The following is an 18,491-nucleotide window of genomic DNA, read 5'->3' on the forward strand; positions in this document are numbered from 1 at the left end:
TGAAAGGATTTGTATCCAGGAGCCCCGCAGGGTCCTGCTTGGTTTCAGAAGGAAATTGCCTCATGCAAATAAAAATACTCAAGGACTACTGCAAACCAAGGAGACTATAATTCCAGTAGAATGTATAACTAGAAAGGACAGGGAAATAAACTTGGAGAAGTGAAGTATCCCTGATTCAGATTTAAAAGAGAGCATGGCCAGAATACTTAAATTTCATAAAATTGGTAATTAGTCACCAGTGTGGTTTTTTGAGTAGGGAAATAAAATCATAAGGTTTAAGAAGAGATATGCTGGCCTTACAAGGGAAGTTTGCATATTCCTTGGTGTAAAAACAACATGAAATAATATGACTTGAATAATTGGTGCAGACTGTTTCTTTAAGCAAGCAGCCACACCGTTCACTCTGAATCATGGGTCCTTTAATTCTGGGTTGTGACTTTGTGCTAAAGGGCAGACTGGTATGTTTCCTCCTTAACTGTGAAATTCTTCACTTTTATTGTTTCTCACTTGCACTTAAAACCCTGTAAATGTTGTATTATTACACTATTATGTAACACAATAGCTGTTATCTCTCACTTCTCTATGCTGATCTATGCAAGGCACCTTCTGTCAAATAAGTCAAGACCTCTTGCCAGATGAGAGTGATTCATCAAAACTGCTGAGCTTTTTCAGAATTATCAACCTCACAATGTATTACTAAAGACCATTAGCAGCCTTTAATTTTTCAGGTTTGGTGCAGCATAACAACTTTAGTTTATGTTTCACTGCTCCTCTTTGTAAAGAAATCAATGGTTTTAAAACTAAACTACTCATGACAAACATGTTAGATTCATTAGCATCTGCCCTGGTTGTCTGTGTGGAGGTTATATTGCAAACCTGATTTGCATTTTTATTCTGCAAGGAGCACAAGGTTTGAATTGCTTAAATGTTTACTTAATTATTGCTCCCATTCTCTTCCACACCCATTCACCTCAAGCCCTCCACAAGCAGAAAGCAAGACTAATTAGTATCTAATTGATATTTTTTCAATAGTGCAATAGAATCTCTCTCAATGCAAAGAAAGTCATTTCATTATACACTGCAGAGAACACTTAATCAGTCATAATAGCAAATATGGGAGTATTTGTTAGGTTTTCAACTGATGTATTTTAAATAAGAAGCACCTGCTTGTCTATACTAGGTTTTACTTCATAAAAAGGAAGAGTTTAAAACTACTCATTTATTTTTCACACATTTACTGGGAGATTATTGCACAATCATTGTAGATTCAAAATGAATAAGATTTCTCTCAAGAAACCCAACATCTATGAAACAGTCTCAGAAAAAAATAATTTAATTATATGAGATGATAGATTTGCACAGAGTATCATGGAATCACAGGAAAGGGCAGACTAATTTCAGTCTAAACAGGTCAAGGATAGATTCCTGGAGGAGATGACACATGAGCCAAAGAGAATGCAGCAAATTAGCCATCAGCTTGAAGGGAGGATGGAGCAAAAGGCAGTCCACACAGAGAAATAATCACTAGCAAAAGTGACACTGTGAGAAACATATTCCAAAGTTATATTGCTGAATATATTTCATATTCATGAAATGTATTCAAATCTCATAGTAATTTTTCAATATACCTTTAGTAAAAGGGACTTTCCTGTTGGTCCAGTGGTTAAGGCTCCATGCTTCTACTGCAGGTTCAATCCCTAGTTCAATATGGTATATCAGTATATGGTATATTGAAAAGTAAATTTTTCTTATAACTTCATATAAAAGACACTTATGCATTGAGTAAAATTAAAAAGATCATATTTCTCTTTTTAACAAATATAGCATATGAACTTCATTCTGTTGTGAATAATTTGCTATGCTCCCTGCAGGTCAAATGACATCTAACTCATTCACTCATGTGTCCTGTGTGTCCATGGTCTCAGGGGATTTTGACAAAACTAAGTAAACAGTGAAGAACTGTACCGATCAGGACAGAGGAAAAATGATCAGAAATAATTAGATTTGAGATATTTGACAAGTGACAGCCAAAGTAGTTTCTTGAGGTGCATATTTATCCTAGTGAAACTTAATGGTTTTGTCTCTTCAGTGATATATCACTTGTTTCCTAATTCTTTTGAAATAAAAGAATAAAACTTAAAAATTCCTTGAAAGACCCTAAGAAATATTGGAACTCACACCAGTCAAAGACCATCAAGAACACTTCTGAATTCATAGGTGGGCCTATTTGGATTTTAGTAGTGAAAGAATATAAGCACCAGGGCTGTCTTGGTAAGGGGAAGTTACTAGGGACTTCTTATAGGAATTGGGATTAAGCTGGATGATTCTAAGTGGTGGTTAAGGAAACCAAAGATACTCCTGGCAGGAAGCAGAGACAATTAGGTTATTGGATAGCTTTTTAGATTTTATCTAGAATACAAGAGGAAGCTTGGCTATTGCTGTCAGTTTAAAAAGGAATAGAAAATGAAGACTGCATAGTCTTTTTTTTGAATTTGTAGTGTCTTAGTATCAGTTCTATGTCAGAAATTTTCACCAAGTTTTTACAGAGACCTTGTTTGATCTTTTAGTATATTCTGTGAGTGTTGTTTGTAATGGTCTAGCTACCTGCTGCTGGTGGCCAGGTCTGGGTCTGCTCATATTTCATTCTATACATAATAGTATGCCTAATTCCATACATTTTCAGAATTGTGCTGATGAGAAGTTGGACTAGAATAAGAACCTCATGTGTTTGTGACTGCAGGATGTATTGTTTAATCATGTTCTGTGATAATGCTTACACAGCAGCATTTAAGTCTCTGGACAGAATGTATTGGCCAGTTGCAATACAGGTAATTTCCAACTGCAAAGTAATTATGAGTCCTAGTAATAAACTCTGAAAGCAGAGACGTAGATTAACAAACACAGACCAGGAAAGCATATCTCAAAGAACAGCCAGGCCTGTCATAGAGAGCAAAGTGGTCATTTTCATTAGACTACTCTTTTATTGTTCTATCTGATCATAGTGTTTTGTTTATAGGTGCAACAGGAAGTGTTTGCTATAGCACAAGTTCCCCTTGACTAGCCAAGGGAAAATTGGGGCCCAAGCGATTGTCTATGGCAATATTGGCTCTTAGATATAAACTACTGGCTTGAGACTCCAGAGCAGACTTGTACTCATTTATGATTAAAACATGTCAAAAACAAAATTCAGAAACTCTTTTTTAGTTGCATTATTCCACAACTGGATTCAGCTCACACAGCATATATGAAGAGGGAATAGATTATTATTTCTCCAGAGAGCTCACTTTATAGCACACTTGCCTTATTTTGGAGTTCTCTGGGTATCCTTAATCCTATAGATTGAGTATGACATGGACAATGGATTTTTTTGCGTTAAAGCAAAGCTATGCAAAGTTCTTTAATGATAGTCCCAGTGAAATTTGTATTCTTGAAACTGGAAAGGTAAAGTGGAATTCCCTAGGTAAGAAACAAAATTAAGCCTTTCTTTTTTTTTTAAACTATCATTAAAACAGTAGCTCTCTGGTAAGGAAAAACCTCAGTCCACCCTGAAAATAAGCTAGCAATGAGCAGATAATATTTACTGTCCATTCCTAAGGGCAATTGGTTTGGTTAATAGTATTTTTTGGAATGGTCATCAGCTAGGACATTCTGGGATGTTAAACTGGTGTTTTGAGTGACAATCCACTTTAATCATGGCTACCTATGTAGCAGCAAGTCATCTAAAACATATTTTAATTGGTTTCTCACATTTTCACGGGAGATCATAGAGAGGTTAGGAAGCCTCTTTCATCAAAGCATTTAAAATGATCCAAAATGATCTAAGCCCACCTCAAAAGCATACCTACCATTTATATAAATATTTGTGTTTTTATCTTTTGTTAGTTGGAAAGCTTGCATAAGGATGAGCAATTGAGTCATTTGAGTTGACAACTTCTGAGAGATGTTTGCACTTTAATGATGAATTTGTCTATGATACTGTAGGCAGCTTTACACCTGTTTGGTATGAATCATTGACACACATCATTAAATCAGGGTTATTCAAAGGAGTTTTTATAAGCTTTACACTAGGCATAAATATTTCCCTAATGGAGTCAGTGGGTTCAGGGTGTTACAGTGATGGCTAGTGATATGAGAAGAAAGTGACAATGAGGGCATTAGCAAATCTCCAGAGACTTTAATTTATCCTGTGAAGTGTATTGTGGATGTCAATGATTGACAAGGATATTACTCAATTATTTTGTTCATTTAAAAATGGATTTGTTGACAGCTATTATGCCAGTCCATGCATAAAACTTGAGTATGCTTCTTTTAGCCTGAAAAGTATGCAGTCACATAGTATGTTTTAATTATACATAATTAACCTAGAATGACTTCACTGTTCTTTTAGCATATTCATTTTTTATCCTAGATTTGGTAAATATAGGAGCTCTCACAAAAAAAAATGAGAATTAATTAACACCTAACAGATGTCAAACAAACCAAACTATGCCCATTACTTTTTTAAGGTGAAGAAGAAAATCTTTACTTTACCTGTGGCCATAAAATCTTAACAGTTTTATTTATCCTAACAGCTAAACAGTCTTATTAATCTGAATTTGAAGGCCAAATCTGGAAGAAGCAAAATAAAAGAGAATTTTCAGAAATGAAAAGATATGAACAGAAATAATACATATTTATATGAAAGAAATAGTTGCAGACAATGTTTTAATCTCAGAAATAAGCATCAATGATTACTAGAAACCCTTACTATTTCTTTTCCAAAAATCAGAAACTTAGAAAAAAAGATTTAATTAAATCATGGCAGAAAGACCCAAAGAAAGCAAAATTATGATTCTATCATTTTATGAAATATTGCCTTTTATTATATTTTTTTGTCCAGTTTAAGGTATCTTGGCATATATCTTATACATATGAATATAAACATTATGTTGTATTTGTTATATAAATTATTGTCATGTAGATTATGCTATATAAAAAAACTATAGTGTAAACTATTATAAGTATGCAAATGATAACTTTACAGACCATAGCTTAGCTTTAAAATAAAGCTGCCATTATCAGCATATTAAATAAAATAATATAAATACATAATATTAAATATGACATCTTAATGAACTACAAAATTCTCTTGAAAACTATGTAAACCATACTTGTTATTATGAACATTTTTTTATATTTTTTAATGATTGTACCCCATACAGCCTCAATCATCTACATTAATTAACACCTTTAAAGAAAGTAACCAAAACTGATTTCCTCCTGACACAGAGAAAACAAGAAGACAGAAAACTAAGAACTGTGTAGTTGTTTTTCCCTAAAAGCACTTGTCATATAATCTTTACAAATTCCAAGATAGCAAAGCAAATACATATAAAACATCATCCAAAGGACTTAGCACATTCTCTTAATTTTTAGCAATTCTATAATTCTATAAATATTAGACAGGGTAATGAAAACTACACCTAGTGACCAATGTCACAGAAATTGTCCAGGTAGATTAAAGATTGAAGAAAGTGTTATTCTAAGTGATTTGAAAGAAGCATAAAAAGAAAAAAATTATGGAAGAACAAACAGTGAAAAGAAAGCCTTGCAGTTCTTGTTGCAGCAGTGACAAGTCCAAGAAATAGGAGATGTGCTAGATATTTAGGTGAGAAGTCACCATATAGTTAATGTAAAACCCACACCTTTAAATTTGGTCTTTGCAATTTTTTAAGTCTAGAAATTGCATTTTATACCTTTGTTGAAAGAAAAAAATTACTTAGTATCTGAGGGAAAAAGGAGCTCTACTGTATGGTGTTACATTGCTAACAAATCAACTGATGGTAAGGTTTGGAATGTCACGTAATCACAGATTAGTGCTGTTTCAGAAGCAGACGTGTTTAGAGATGTTGAGATTTAGCTAAGAAAGAATGTTTACTGGAGTTTGGATATTGCTGATTGGCTTTCAGATGCATCATTACTGGAGTGAGGCTATTGCTTACTGGATTGAGTCACTATTTCACTGGCTTTCAAAATCTGGTTACTACTGAAGGCGGATTTGATTGATAGGTGATATCGACTGAACTGTATCTGACCACTGCACCGGCAAATTCATATGTTGAAGCCTTAATTCTCAAAATGATTATATTTGGAGAAAGGTCCTTTAAGGAGGCAATTAAGGTTAAATAATGTAGTCAGGATTGGGACCTAACCCAATATGACATTGTTCTTATAAGAAGAGAGACACCAGGAGTGTGCATGCACAAAGAGAAGTCAATGTGAAGACACAGTGAGAAGGTGGCCATCTGCAAGCCAAGGAGAGAGGTCTCACCATAAACTAACCCTGCTGGTATCTTGAACTTAGGTTTTCAGACTGCAGAGCAGTGAGAAAATTTATTTATGTTATTTAAGCTACCCAATCTGTAGTATTATCCTATTATGGCAGCTCTAGCTGACTAATATAACCAGGTAGGGCTTTAAACTGTTTTTTATGGTTATTAATTACTGTGTGCAAATAATACTCAGCATTTTCTAAAAGAATAGGATTGAAACTGAGCAGGTCACTGGGCACCTTCCAAGGGACAAACCCCCTTGTTCCCCACCTCTTGTTTGTATAAAAGCTTTAGCCTCCTAGGCCTTCCCTGAGTTCCAAAGAGCAAACTTAAACAGAGAAGTGAGAAAATACAGAAACAAAGGAAAACAGTCAAGCAAGACAAAATAATAGTGAAGCCATAAAAAAAGATCAAGGACATTTAACTCCCCCTTAAGGTCTATAAATAATATCCTAAACCATATCCTTAGCAGATACAAAACCCTCACCAAGTAGAAGAAGTTAACCACGTGCTGACTACTAGCACATAGACTCTAGGCTGGTTGGAACCAGAAGGTTGATGACTGAGATTCTGGAAACATCACCCTGTTACCTCACCATCAGCCAATCAGAGAACTGTGCATGAGCTGATTACACACCCTGTGACACTCACCCTCACATGGCCTTTAAAAACCCTTCTCTGAAAGACATGAGGGAGTTCAGGTCTTTTGAGCATGAGCTGCTCATTCTACTTGCTTGGCACCATGTTGGGTTCCTTGCAATAAATGCTGTACTTTCCTTCACTGCAGCTCGGTATCAGTAGATTGGCTTTACTTTGAAGGGGAGCAGAGCTGAGTTTGGTTTGGCAACAGGATTTATTTATTTATTTTTCCTTCTCAGTCATTCCTGTAGGAAAGGTCATCTTCAGTTGTCTGGATGTTCAACTGTGTGTTGATTCTTCATGAAGACTAGATAGTGGAGGTCTTATATGTAGTTTGAAGGTTGATCAATATTATTTCATATTGTTTTAATTTTTGAATCAATTATTGAATTCTCTGCAGCCTAGAGACATTTAAGATTCTGGACAACAGATATGTGAGACAAGTAAGAATAATGGAAAGCATTCTAGGAAGGGACAGAATACACTCTGCAGCCACGACCTACTATTGTCCAGACCTGACCAAGAAAACAACTCTTAATGATTCTAAATCTACCTTTCTTTTAGATTGTAATGTCATTGTGAAACATGTTAGCAGCAATGTATCGTCCCTCTTGGTAAGCCAACAACAAAACAAAACAAAACCCCCAAGCCTTTTTAATATTCTATAGCTAATTGCCTAATATTTAAATCAGTTTGTGGTGCACTAAAGGCATTTGATATAAGAATTCAAATGTAAACTAATATTGAGAAAAGGCATAATCAAAAGTATAAGGAAAACAAAACATGCAAAGGAGAGTGAGAAAAACAGTGGTCCCAGGTTTCTAGAATTTCCTTTTAACAACCTTGGGCAGATGCAGTTTACTTTGAGCAATGGGCTACTTGTTTTGAAGACCTTATATCTGCCTTCAACTTCTCACATTAAACAAGAATTGACAAGACTATATCATTCAAAATCACACTAAGCAAACTTAAAAAAGATTAAAGTAAAACTAATATAAAACCAAATGTCAGTTTAGTGAATTAAAATGACATGCAAAAATAAATAAATAAATAAAATAAAATGACATGCATCTCAAATACTGAATTTTGTCAGTCATTGGTTCAAAACACTCTGTATGTCAGGAGATTAAACTATAAATTAGGTTATTAGTCAGTAAGCCTAGAATAAGATCTTTAAAGGGATTTTTTTCCTCATGAAAATATCGAAGGGGAATAAATAACACTATTTATTAATTATATTTTTCTCTGGAGAGACAAATTTTGTTCTTAAAATTGGAACACTGTGTAGTGCTAAAACCATACACATAAATTCTAAAATATTGACCCCGTTTTTTGGTTTGTTTGTTTGTTTTTAGGCTCAATGAACTCTACATGTCTTCTATCAGGAAATAAAGTCAAGTTTATATTTATATTATGATAAACTATAAATAAAGTTAAAAATTCAGTAATAAATTATCAGGCACCTGTCATGTGATAAAAGCTAAAGTTGAAGGACATAATTTCTGCCTCAATTAGTTTGTAGGCAAGTGAGAAATATGATATTTCATCTGCCATGTAGAAATGGGAAAGAAGCAAAATGAGGAACATTTCATTAAGCTGGAGGAAGTCTTTAGGCCTCAGTTTTAGAGCCTGTCACTTACTAAAAACATCTACTCATTTATTTATTTTGAGTTCATTGGATTGCCTATGATATCCCACACACTCCTAGTATAATTTCTGAAATCCAAGCTAAAGCATATTTATTTACAACATAGACATGTCTCATCAAATCACCAGAAACACTGTGTTAAGCAGCAAGCTATGAGTATGAAAAATAAGCCTTGCTTCTGATTTCATGAGATATCAGACAGTAGGGATCCCATCAACTAAAGGATAAGTCAAAATTAAAAATTCCTTAGCATAACGTTTCTGCAAATAAAAAAGTGGAGAAATAATAAATAATAATCTTGAAAGAGATAAAGACAATGATAAATACAAATGATGAATAAATGCATGAAAAAATTTGGGTGACTTGAAAATTTAAGAAATGCACATTGAATTATGAATGTCGTACTGTTTAAAATTAGATACTAAGAATAATTTTGTCAGTTCTGGGTATCATTATTTCTTCCTTCTGATCTATGCTGCACCTTCCTTACGGTTCTTTGTGTCCACGAATGCTAACCTGTCTGGTCTGTATTAAAGTGTACCTTTGCCTTCTAGGTATTTGGCCAGCTCATGGCATTTCTAGAGCTTTTAAGAAAGAGAAGAGGGTAATGTTTAGGTTACTTATTTCCTCCAGCTCCCTTCATGCAGACATAGATTTTCTTTCAATCATTTTAGATTCATAGTTTAACCAGCAGTCATGTAGGTGGGCTGTCTTCTGGCTAGGGGTGAATTGCCAGGCACATTGGGATGCTGCCACACAAGCAGAACAGTGATGAATATGTTCAGAACCCAGGGAATTGACTGGGGTTTCTTTTATGACTCTTGTCAAATTTGGGCCAATGGTAAACTGCAATAAGCCAATAAGTACTAGAGACATGATTTCCAAGAACTCAATTTCCACAAAAGTGAAGTTTTACCTGGTTGAGCAAAGAATCCCCAGTCAGCCAAGCTGCCAGCCCAGTGTATAGGAAGCAGTACTTAGGCTTTAGGTACAACTACAGAAGCAGGGAGTGAAGCAACAATGTTGTATTTGCTTATTTTTCCTTTGTTACACACTGTCTTCTATGAAGAACACTGGCAACTCATCTCTTAGGTTGTATGTTTAACTATGATTGAATAGTCACTATCTCTTGACAATAGAGAGGCCAAAGAGACTTGTGTGCCTTTTACAAAGGCACAGAAAGAACAAAAATATACATTGAGGAGCAAACTGGGTGTGTTGTACCCACACTGTCTGTGTTCTCTTCAGAGCCATGCTCTGACCTTGTTTTCTGTACCCCAGGGGACTGGGCTGTGTGGACAAAATCAAAATTGGCTATTTCTTCTTTCTGGCTTCCTGTCAAGCAGTGGCTCAACACAGTCTACTCTGTCTCAGATTTGAGGTAATTCCTCTCTCACTTTCCCTTTCAGGCCTGAGGTGGTGGTGGAGCCCACTTATTACCACTCCCAGTATTCCACCCATTGTAGTTTTCTTATGCCTGGTCCACACCCTCATAAGTAGTCTTTTTAACTCATTCTCAGCAGGTTATGAGAATATAAACTTTCCATTTCTTTCCCACTTGGTTTGATAGCTACCCAATATTTTCAAGAGTGCTGGGTTGGTAATAGTAAAGGTATAGCTTTAGCTGTAAATTACCACAAATTTTTCAGAAGGCAGTTTGATCATATGTACTAAAACTCTTGAAAAAATTATTAGTTAGGGTAGGCTAAACTGTGGTATAAATGGTACTTCAAAATTTAGCAGATTAGAGAATAAGAAATTAGCTTATCAAGTAACAGTCCTGGGCAGGTGTGCAGATAAGCAGAACACTTTTCTGCCACATAGACATTAAGAAGCTAAGACCATAGCAGATGTTATATTCAACAAATGTTTCCAAGGTCACCTTTGTTGTCATCATGCCAGTCAATACTGAGTCGCTATACTGTACACCTGAAACTAATACAATAATTTAAACTAACTATAATTTGATTAAAAAAATGCAAAATGAACATGGAGGATCATGCCAGGAGATTTTATTAGGAAGTTCTGGAAGTGATGTTCATTGATTCAGCTAATCTGATTGGAGAAAAATTAATCACATAGCCATCCCTAATTATAAAGGATGATGGGAAAAAAAATTTAGTTCTGCCCTCAATAAATGGGAGAATAAATATTTGCTGATAGAAAGCAGTCTTTTCCAATTCAAGAAAGTTTCTGAAAAAAAATTTAGTCACATAAATACACATGTACAGGTTATATATTATATTGTAACTTTTATAATAGGAAATTGGAGACAAAATACTAGTTCTAATATCAGTGATTGGTTAAATGTTTATAGCTCTTGCATTAATGAATTATTATAAAGTCATTTGGAATTACAATTTAAAATATTTAAAAATATGGCTTCCTGCTATATATTTATGTATTATTCTAATTACAAAATATTCAGTAGGTATATTTTTTAAAGGTGGCAAAGAAATAGGAAATATATGAACTGTGGTGACCTCTGTGTGTGAGTTTTTGTATTTCTTTAAATGCTTCTGTGTTTCTAAATGGTTTTACAATGATTATGTATAATTTTTATAATCAAAATAAAAAGTGCAAAATTATTTGTAATAGTTATATAAGCATGTCATTTGAACTGCTTTAAATACAAATAGGTAGCAAATTATTTTTACAATGAAAAAATATATTCTCCACATTTACACTTGTGGAAAAAGGGAACAGATTTTCCTCCCACATGTGAGAAAAAAATCACCTTGGGAAAGAGGCAAAACATGCGACACTTTAGTGCAAACCGAGACTTTTTCAGAATCATGTCAGGTTCTGAAAACAGAAGTTTATAATAGAAACTGTTTAGTAACATTAATCACAGCATTTGGTACAGTCTTGCCCATAATGTCTAAACATTTATTTAAAGCTCTTGTTAGGGTTATAAAAGTACCTACATACAGAGTGTTTATTGAATTTGTATTAAGATAGCAAAACATTTTGTATTTGTTAATATCCAATTATTAAGGAATTTTAATGATATTGATATGTCAATAGTTATATTAAAACTAGATCTCAAGTAAAACATTTTCAACTTGATAAAAATATGAAGGAATCTTAAAAGCTGTGAAAATTCAATTTTGTTTGTTTGTTGGTTTTTTAATGTGGCCTACATCCCTCTCAAACTCTATGGAATTGAAATTTTCTAAGCAGGGACGAAACTTTGAAGTTCAGTTTTCTTCCTTTAGACTCATATTAAAATTTCTTAGTCAATGTAAGTGATTTTGTTTCCTCTTCAATTTTGAGAAATATTCAAGTTCCAAATAAGAACTAACTGTGTATGTCTGTGTATATGTATGTATATGTATATAGTTGTTTATATACACATATATTAACATATATTACACATGTGTATGAAAAGTAGTGAGGACTGTCGCTAGTAACTGAACTTGTCAAACCCCTCTGATTGCCACCGTTTTGATATTGCCTAATACATAAAGCATAACCTTTTTTCTTTCACAGTTAACTACTGCCACATGGCTCTGTCACTGTAAAATACATCATCATAAATATCAGGAAACACATGTAAATAGCATTCTCTCCCAAATTCATCTTCAGCTCTAAGAAAGACTATAGAACACTTTTTTCCCCACAAGTATATTACTATATATCACAAGCATACAAGGATTTTATTATAATACTTTTATCACACCTAAAAGTTTAAAAATAATCCATTCATTGGATTATTATTGGGAGATTGGGATTGACATATATACACTACAATGTGTAAAACAGGTAGCTAGTGGGACAATGCTGTATAGCACAGGGAGCTCAGCTTGGTGCTCTGTGGTGACCTAGATGGGTGGGATGGGGAAGGGTGGGAGGGAGTTGCAAGAGGGAGGAGATATATGTATACATATAGCTGATTCACTTCATTGTACAGCAAAAACTAACACAACATTGTAAAGCAAGTATACCTCAATAAAACAAAATAAAAATTAAAAAAATAATAATCCATTCATACTATGTAATGAGTCCATATTCATTTTCCCCAGAGTATCAAAAATGTATGTTTGCAGTTTTTTTGTTGCTGTTTGAATCAAGATCTAAATATAGTCCATTTTTAAATTTATTACAGCATCTTCTTTAGTTTATCTTTTCATGCCAATTATTTGTTTCCTCATTACTTAACTATGATCACTTGTACTTAAAATTTCCCACTTTCTAGATTTAGATTATTTCATTCTCATGGTCTCATTTAACATATTCTATTGCCTAAATTTTCTGTAAATGGGAAGTTAGATTTTGAGATGATAAATTCTAGTGAGGTCATTTTGAGATATTCAGACAAGGCAAGAATGGGGTATTGCACTCACTACCTTACAGTAGTTGGAAATTTGTTGAATTAGTCTTTGAAAACTTTCAAGTGGAATATGGATTGGTGGGAAGAGACACTAAAAGTATTTATTTCTGATTTTTTTAACCAAGGATTCAGTACTCAACTGCACAGAGCACAAGCAAATGAATATAAATTAGTGTGGCTTTCCTTGTCCTCCTTTTTCTCCCTGGGGACACTCTACATGCAGATTATGTCTTGTTAGAATTGGAAACACAGCCACATAATTGTCTTTCAATAATCTTTTTGCATTCCAGGTTGTAGCATCTTCCTAAAAGATTTACATTACTAAACTCTGCATTTCTCTTAAAATAAATATTGTTCTCTGGTAACTAAAGCAGCACAATGTCAGCTAGGCTATGTCCTCACAGCAGGGGCAGCAGGACCTCTTCCCAGGCAGCCCTGAATAATCTTCCCCTTTCCAGGATCCCAGATAGCCTGTTTCTACACAGAATTTTTTCAGAGGCATGGGGAAAGTGACAACATTTGGCCTGTCCAGACTGAATGTAACCACACATTTTTTTTAAAGCTCTTTATTGGAGTATAATTGTTTTGTACTGTTGTGCCAGTTTCAGCTGTACAACAAAGTGAATTAAATGTATTTATACATATATCCCCATATCCCCTCCACACATTTTTAATTTAAGCCTGTTGAATAGTATTTTAAAGAATTAAATGAGACTAGTGGATAAGCAATTCATTTACATAATACGCATAACACGTTAAGATGATTTTTCTGATAAAGACAGCAGATCAATTCAACTCTGTACCTGAAGAATAAAATGCCAAGATAATAGGCCTGACAGAAATGAACCCATAGTTTTAGCTTTGCCTACAATACTGTCTAGAACCTCTGTTTCCTGTCAGTACAAACACATTCATCAGGTGACAATTGAACATTTTATTAATCTCACTAAACCTTTTGAGTGAAACTTAATTTTCATTAAGCTTTGATAATAGTTTCATAAATAAAATGTGGTAGCTATTAATATTTAGTATATGGCTTAAATCCAAGTATAAAAAAGACTAGTCACCAAACACTCAATACATCTTGCATGGAGTCATAGATAAGTCATTTGCACATAAGATTCTTGTTGAATTAGATGACATTTATGCATTTTTCTAATTTCACATATTCCCCCTTCACAAAAAATGTACACATACTGACCTCCCTTCAGAGCTATCTGAGATGCTGTCTCCTGAGCGATAGTCCTCATTTGGCCCCAAATAAAACTTAACTCACAACTCTCACAATTCTTTTCAGTTGACAGTCACATTTTTTATTGATGATTTAGCCTATCAATGTAATTATGTATGTTTAGTTGGGGAAAATAGGGATGATTTAAAAAAAAGAGTAACTCGGATGTGAATGACTGCATCATTATTTGGTAAGATTGAAAAGGGATATATTTCTCTATTTTTACCTTGTAAAGAATAACTGTTTGTACTTCTGGTCACTTTGTTTCTTGAGCCTATTTAGCATTTTTTCTCCATTTCTTTGTTTGGCTATAAAAACCATTCTGTATTTTTTGAGAAAATATCCCAGCCCCATTCTCACTATAATTGGATGAAGTTGACCTCCCTAATTTCCCCCAAATTTAGGAGTGAATATTTTACCTCAGCCTGGTCCATTAGAGTGCCAAACCTCTGTGAAAAATGATTGGAAAAGGAAATACATGGCAGAAATAAATCCTATTTCATTTCCTTCTTTCCTGACATACAGGAAAATATATTTTCAGGTCTCCCCTTCATTCAGGTGGGTCCATGTGATTGAATTCTTGGCAAGCCAGTTCATAGTGCTTTCCCTATGTTTCTTTTCTCTTCCCCTGCTGTGGAAACATTTAAGGATTGATTTAAAGATGGCAAGACTACAAGTTGAAAAAGAACCCTTTGACCTGCATCAGTCATGGCTTGAGCAACAAATAACACTTTCTTGTGTTAAACTACCATAAGCAGCTGTGTATTTATGAGTGCAGCAAGCCTTACCTAGTCTGACTAGCAGAGATAGGTATGCAACCCTAGGTCAATAAGACAGTCTAGGATTATTGTTAAAGCTATTGTAAATATAATCAACCTGTTTCTACTGATGTTGCCAAAATAGTAGAATGTAAGCTTAGTGATGCTGGAGGTCACCTTGCCTGGTGGGAAGATCCAGCCAATGTCATTAGACCATCTGAATATTCATCTGTAGCCATATTGGAACATTGCACTTACTTAAGCAAATACATTCTTTTTTTTTTTTTCTTAAACCAATATATGTTTTCTGTCATTTGCCTTTTGAAGAGCTAAGATTGATAACAGCTACAAAATTTTTGATGTTTTCTACCAGCTTGCTATACCCTTATTTTGACCTTTGAACACAGCCTCTTATTTGATTATTTACTCTGTGAATACAGAAATGATAATGAATAGTAAGCCTTCTCCTTTAAATCTCACCATAGAGTATGATTCTGATCCTGAAATAATTTGTGTGTTGCTTCTTGGTGCAACTTAATTGAAATTAACCTCTAGATAGCTTCTGTTGATCATCATATTTTATGTTAAAATATACAAACACACAGATTCACACTTACATTATTACTTTTAAAAGTATAATTTAGAAACAGTAGTTAAATCCAGGTGCCCTAGACAATCATAGTACCCATACTCATGTTGAGCACATCTTTGTTTTTTGAATGATATTTTTAGCTATGAAAATATTGTAATCCCATCACATACCTGCTGAGCTCTAGAAAATCTCTGCTCTTTAAAAATCAATTCTACAAACTTAATTTTTCTTGTTTTCCCAATTTTATTAGGCTAAATCTTATAAGCTCCAGGTTAAAATTAAACTACAAAACTTCCTGAATCTTATTCTTATTGATTTTTGCAGACACAGCTTTAAAAATGGCTGTTATACAAACACTACAGGAGAACTTTGTCCTTTATGTGGGAACTCCCAGAGATTATTTATATTTAGGATTATCTATGTGAATTTGAATCATAGATGTCTCAGTTTAATTTAGTAAGCTGTATTTAAGACTTAATTTTTTGTGTGTTAGAACACAAGTCAGTTAGTCCCAATATTATGGCATATTTGCTCTATTACTATTATTGTGGGTCCTCAACATTGGTTTACATACTGAGATGTAAAATACTGTTCTAAAGAATATTAAAATGTGAAATAAAAACAATATTCTCTAGAGAAGCACAATTTATTTTAAGGAGAACATTAAAAAAAATAGGCTGATTTTCTGCAACTAATCTCTGGTGGCCTCTGGCTGCAGGGGCTTGAAGCAGGGTTTCAGTTCCCGGCTAGAGATTGAGGTCAGGTCGCGGCAGTAAGAGAATCAAATCCTAGCCATCAGACCGCCAGGGACCAGTGGCCAGTGACAAGCCCCTCCAATCAGCTGTCTAGAAATGAATTTCCACATGGAGACAGAACTTAGTGAAGCAAGTAAGGTGTTTATTAGGAGGAAGGAGAGTATATTACATGTGAATAGGCACACAGGGGCAGGCTCAGAGAGAGAGAAAGAGTCATGCCCTTCTGGTAGTTTGAATCAGTTTTATGGAGCATTTCTTCTGGCTTTTCTTTGACCAATCATCTTGCTTTGCCTGGTTCTGAGTCCATTTTTGATTTATCTCAGGGTCCTCCTTTGTGTGCACATGCATCTCTTAGCCAAGATGGATTCTAGTGAAGAGGTAAATGGGTAGTTGACATCACTTACTATTAGGGCCCAGCCTCCACCATCATCCCGCTTTTATGGAGTTTCTGCTATTATGGTGTTTCTGTCCACAAGGGAGAAACTGTTCAGCCTAGGGCCCATCTGTCTCTTGTCTCATAACTATAACCTTATTATCAACTAAGTGTTTTAGCTTTTTTTTTGATTCATAAGTTTTCCAGACCTCTCATAACAATGTTTCTATATTCATTAATTTATTGATTGATTTAATAATTATATACAGCTACTGGATTTACTGTAAACTATTGATCTCACTTATAAAATGTTGACTGCAGACTGAACTCCACACTACTGGGATATTTCACTAATGTAAGTTAAGAGGAGGATTATTACATTTTGTCCTCATGTCTGAATACTATCAGTCAAATAATTGTAATTCACTATTTCAGGAAGCAGAGTCACAAAACAAATGAACTAAAATTTCAAGACCTTTTGTTTACGTGGACTGCTTACTTTCCAAAAATTGTGTTGCAAATATTTGTGTCAAATTTTGTCCTGGAGGTGCTGGCAAAGAGGTCTAATCCAATACAGCCATATAAATGAGTCACATTAGTATCTCATACAGTTTGGAGACATCTGCCCTTACTGTAAAATCAAACTCTCTATTTGTTCATGTAAGTCATTAAATAACATAGCATACAAAGAGAAGTAAGTGGGGATCTCTTATTTATAATAATGACATTTGAAACTGGTCCATTATTCAACAGTTTTTCAACTCAGAAAATCTTCCAAATAGGAGTGTGATCTGGAGTACCCCAGCATCTCTTATATACAGGGTTCTTAAAATACACTCTGAAACCAGGTTATCTATAGTAAATACACACTATGTCTTGATTATAGGTAAGTTACTTAAGAGAGGTGAATTCACTGTGGATCATGCAAGAATGAGGTTTTATCATAGACTTCTTCATGGGTAGATCACACTGTTTGGGGCTTAGAGAAAGCTAAAGAACACTTAAGGGCAGCTAATTAATATCCAACAGCTTCACCACATGGTAAGGTGGATCAGTGACAGAAATGACAGCAGTGGACTATTAGACACCAGTGCTTCCCAAGACTTGCTTATGTACTTTCCTTTTACTATATAAAGTAAGGGTTACAAATACCAATGTTCAAGAAAGTTAGGTTTTCCAATTTTTCAAGGACAGCAAAAAATCTAGATATTAAAATATATGGGCTATCCTAAATTGAAAATGTTGCCTATATTGATTTTAGAAACAATTTGCACTCTAAATGAAATACAAGACTCTTCTACCATGTGAGTAGCCTGAGCACTGTTGAAAGTACCCAAGTGTCTTGAATAATACAGGGGAGATGTTTAGTGACCAAGGAGGCCTAATACTTCCCTCAGTTTGCCTAAATTTTAGACAGGCTTCTTCCTGACTTTAGACCCTGACCTTGATTCCTTAGAGAATATACCCTAGAAAACTTTCAAACTCTTTCTCTGCCCCTTTGAGATGTAAATCTACTAAAAAGCCTTTACAGCTCAAGAATGTCTTTCTAAAGAACCTGGGAGCCATCCCTGTGAAATGTAAACATCAAGGAAAATAGCACCTTTATCTGTCTGTCTTTGTAAGAAGGTGGAAGACTGTGATGGGCACCAATTAGCAAACACAAATGGCCTTAATCAAAGAGAAGAACTTGCAGACTCAGGAATACCTGAATTGACCTGAGATATCCCATAGATCAATCCTGCTTTTAAAGCCCTCTGATACATTTCTACTACCCCACTCCAGTGCTGAAAAACCCTCCACTTTTCAGAGTTAAGTTCAGAGTGAGTTCCGTCAGCTTTCCCCTATTGCAAT

This window comes from Hippopotamus amphibius, chromosome 15 (assembly GCF_030028045.1).
Source record: "Hippopotamus amphibius kiboko isolate mHipAmp2 chromosome 15, mHipAmp2.hap2, whole genome shotgun sequence".
NCBI lineage: Eukaryota > Metazoa > Chordata > Mammalia > Artiodactyla > Hippopotamidae > Hippopotamus > Hippopotamus amphibius.